Raw genomic sequence first — 4,996 nt, 5'->3', positions numbered from 1 at the left:
ATGTGTTCAATCTTACCATCAGTTGTTTACATAACATGCTCTTGCAGCATTTTTGTTTAGTCATCTTCCTGCCCCCCCCCCTCCCACACACACGCACGCACACACACACACACACACACACACTTTTTTTTTGGGGGGGGGGTGGAGGGGCATGTAGACTACCTGAAATGCAGAAATCAGCATGAAATCCTGATGTGTGGTTTTAAGTTTCGTTCTGTCAATCATTGGTCACAATCTAGGATGTCATTCAGTCTGTGCTTAACTGCTGTTCACCTGTAGAGAACGACTTTGACTTCGGTCACATTATTATGCTTCCGCCCGTAAGGGTGTCATAGGCACAAAGAATGCCTTTTCCTGTAGCAGAATTTACCTCATATGGAAATATCTTCACCTCTGCTTGGTTTAGCATTAATTTTAATCTTCAAAATAACTATGCCTACAGTAATTTTTCTTTGAATGTCAACTTTTTCTGTTTCCTCCATTTTGGTTGGTCGTTACTGTGGTTGTAGAGCATGCCCTATAATATAGAATCTGGTTTAGAAAAATTGTATGTTTGCCATGCACTGTCAAGTATGCAGACAATCTTGTGCATGCTTGTGGCCAAAATCTCTAGCATTCAGCATCTAATTAGGCAGACTTGAGTGACTATCACTTTCATTTTGCACTTGTGTTCATAAATATTGGTGTACAATTAGAACCCTCTTGTTGTTTTGGAGGTGGTGTAGGCAGGGTCACAAGTGTGGGGACGACAGTATGTGAAGGCATGCCAATGTTTTTTCTTACTGTGTGTGATATTTGTTTTATCACTTTCTCTCCTGTCTATTGCTGAAGTACATGTCGTAGACATGGTCACAATCGACCCATTCACACACTCTATATTGATGATTTTCAAAAATAGCTCATTGCCAAATGAAGCAAGAACCTTTCATTCTTGTGTGTGTGGACACACACATGCACTCACACTTACAAACACACACGCACTTGCTTAATTGCTTAATTCGAGTGGTGCTCTTGACCTGCAATGGCACTCCAGGTTTGTCTGTCCCGCATTGCGGTCTTTATCTCGTTGGTGTCTAGACCAGTGTCTCTCTTAAGTGTGTCAACAAAGTTAATCACTGGTCTGCCTGGTTTCCTAAACTCACACACACACAATAATGTAATGGTCACGATCTGCATTGTGATGCAAATATCATAGTCCACCTTGATTTTATTAGAAGCCCTCATACTGTGTATGTGAACTGCACTTAAAAAAACAAAACAAAATGAAAAAAAAAAACATTAAATAACTCTAGTTTTTATAAATCCCATAATGGAACTTGCCACACTCAGTCAGTACACTACGGTGAACAGGGTCAGATCACACTTGCATCATTGTTTAGGGATGCACAGTTCAGAGCTTGAAAGTGCTTCATTAGCAGCTGGATAAGTTTCTTGACCATGTCTGAATGATGGCAAATAAAACTGAATCTGATATCATGATGCAAAAAAAAAAAAAAAAAAAATGATGTGTGTGAATTGCTTGGAGGGATCTGTTTTAGACCTAATGCAAACTTCTCATAACCTTGATGTTTAACTCTTAATGTGCCAGACCCAAAACCCCTAACGTGCCAGACGTTTTTACCCAACGCCAGAAATTTTGCGAACTGGAGTGACAATGTAATTTAAAACTGCCATATCTTAGAAACTATTGACTGTTTTGAATTGAGGTCTACACAACTTATATCAAAAAATAATTGGTCTTTTGTGCCATGCAGTCAGTTTGCTGTAAAATCTATCTCAACCTGAAATATTGCAGAAATAATTGATATCATCAAAAAATTGTTAGAAATTTTTGTGTAGTATGGAAAGAAAGAGTCATTCGTGTTTTTTCTTCAATAGAACGCTCCCTTGACTCTGTGAGAAAGTTTTAGAGCTACATCTCCTCTTTCGAATGACAACAAAATTGTCTTCTAGAGTTGTATAATTACAAAGATATTGGCAGCTCAATTTGTTTTTTAAATTTTTTTTTTTTTTTTTTTTCCCTCAGTAATTCATTCCCCAATCTGAGTCCTTTAGTCCCAGATCTTGTATTTTAAACTAAAGTAAATCCCGGGTCCTGGAATAGTGTCTTTTGTCCACTTGAGAAGGAAGCACCGACTAATCCTTCTTTTGTCTATGCGGACTGCGGGCGGGTGCACTCTAGTGAAATCGGCAGGCCTTTGTTTACAGGTCTACTTTCCGTCCACTATACATGTGCATACACAAGAACAAAAGCGTGTTCTTCCTTCGTATATGCTAACATGGGGACGATTAGTGAAGTTCACCAAGACAAAAGGATGAAAGACTTGATCGACCAACGAAAGCTTGACCCACTTTGAGGGACAAAATGAAAGCCGCTCCCGCAGGAGAGCACCCAAGCAGAACAATGCGAGTGGAAATACATAGACAACACACGCAGATTAAGTAGCATACACACGCGTGGTTTATCAATGAGAATTTAGATCTATACACAGCTCGCAGAGGGTGCGCTCACTGCGGATTTTCCCGACGCGAAAAAAATACATCTAGCTGAAAAAATACGTATTTACTCAAAATTTTCCTATGTAAGTATACTCATATTTTTAGCAGAAACAATGGCTATGCTAATCAGCTACCAGTACATATCAGTGGTAGTTTCTTGGTGTAACAAATTATGGTACCACAAGAACTTAAATGACCATTGTTTTTCGCGCTCTTCTTAGTCGCCGATCGGCGACCATTGCACGTTAAGGACTAAGGTCGCCGTTCGGCGACCATGGCACGTTAAGAGTTAAACATCATTAATACTGTGTGCTGTACTGTTGCTCTTTTTTTTTAAACAAATAATTTACTGGGTTTGTGTTTTTATTTTCATGTAGGTGAAGGGTTTTGAACTTTCTTTACATTTTCCATGTTTCATACTGAATACATTTCATTCTCTATTTGTATGCAGAGCCATACATTTCCTTTTTTCTTTTTCTTTTTTTGGAAGGGGGCATAAGTAGTAAGGGTTAAAACTGCTAGACATCTTGCCCCTACCGTAGAGGATTGAAATACTGTGGTGGTGGTGGTGGTGGTGGAGTATTCTTGAGATATGAAAATTATGAATAAGAAATATGTGACTGAAGTTACAACTTGTATGAAAACTAGCTGAAGAAAAACTTTTCAAGTTGGCTGAATGAAATCATTTAAGAGATGTCAGTAGATATTATGTAAATTGCAAATGCTGTGAACAATATAAGACAACATCTTCTGAAATTTTATTCATTTATTTTTTTTTTTCTTAGCTGGCAGGACACTCACATAGGGTGTGGTCTCAAACAGTCATGCCATGATTATGTGGGGTATATGTTAAATCTTTTCTTTCATGCCTCACTTTTTACCGTTGTACAGTTGTAAGTTATCAGATAAGTTATATGGCCTGCAGTGAAAATGACCCATCTGCTTTAACAATGAAATCAACTGTGTCTAGTTTTGTTTACATGCAATTTCATTTTCACTACTTCGCAAGTGACTGAAAAGATATGTTTTGTTTTATTTCTGTATCTATTTCTGTTTTTAAGAGGAGAGTCAGTCAGGAACGTATTACATGAAATTATGTAATGCTGTGATAGTCTTGAAATTGCATGTTAACTGCAGAATACATAGTCCTGTGTATGATCATAGTTGTGAAGGCATGCTGTCTGTAAAATGCATGTACATGTATACTGTAGATGAGATTAATATTTCAAAGGAAATGTGACTGTCTAATCTGTACAACTGTAATGCCTGTTTTATTGCTTGGGACACATTTGTGTGGCCTCTGTAAAAGTTACACTCGAATATCATTGCCTCTTGATCAACTGAAGTCAAAGTGTGTTTAAAATCCAGCTATGATAAGTTTGTTGCCCAGTTATCACTTGGGATATTCACAATTATTATGTTTGGGCAAATAGAGCCAAACTAACTTATTGTGATAATCATGTGCCATTTTACATTTTTTTATCTCATAAAATGAGACAGTTTTGAGAAATGGGAATAGAGGATGTCTGTTAATAATTATTGTCAGAAAGGGGTAAACAGGATGACATACATATATTTATGGCTCATGTATTCAAATGTGAAAGCTTTTACACACACATGTGTAGTCCTATCTGTGCTTATCTGTGTGGGTTATACATGTATCCCTTTAATAGTTGCATATTGTGTACAATGAAATGATCTTTGCGGAAAAATGATCATTCATTTTAACACTTTGGTAAGTAAGCTGTAAAAGTTGACTACCTCAACGCTCTCAACATACAGTACGGTACTCTGTATGTTGTTCAAAACCATGTGAAACGTGCCATTGATAATGTTTCTGGTACACAAAAGGACTTGTGCAAACCGTTTCATCCCTCTGTACATGTATTTGCTTTGATCGACTTTTGTTTCGCTTGCATTGTGCAAAGTTGTGAATCCACATACTGTACTGTATACGTAGCCTGCCAAATATCTTGTAAAATCTTGAATAGTATGTGTCATTCCTTTCCAATATTTGTTTATAAAGACTTTATTCACTTAAACATGAGCAACAGTGATATGAAAGGGAGTTATGAGAAGTTTAATATTAGAAAAACAACCTTTATGTTTTCAAAAAGAGGAAGAGTTCACTGAATTATATTTGAGTTATTTATGTCATTGTTAATCAATATTTTGAAAATTGCTTTCCATTTGAGTAAATATCCGTGGTACACATACGGGACAAAGAAACCAATTTTCACACACTGTTCATATCCTCCCTTTAATAATTTGTTGTACATGTTTTTTTTTTTGCCATTGACTACAACAGGGACAGTGTCCCATGTACCTCCTATCCACTCCTCACATTACGAGTAGTCCATTTATAAATGGTTCGTATGTATTTATTGTTACGTTGGATTACACACAGACACAGATACAGACACACACGCACACACTTCAATAACTTGAATTTTGATTGATTCAGCTTGTCTCACAAGTATTGTTGACTGTTTCACAG

Source organism: Diadema setosum, chromosome 20 (genome assembly GCF_964275005.1).
Source record: "Diadema setosum chromosome 20, eeDiaSeto1, whole genome shotgun sequence".
NCBI lineage: Eukaryota > Metazoa > Echinodermata > Echinoidea > Diadematoida > Diadematidae > Diadema > Diadema setosum.
Note: the sequence above shows the minus strand (reverse complement) of the source record.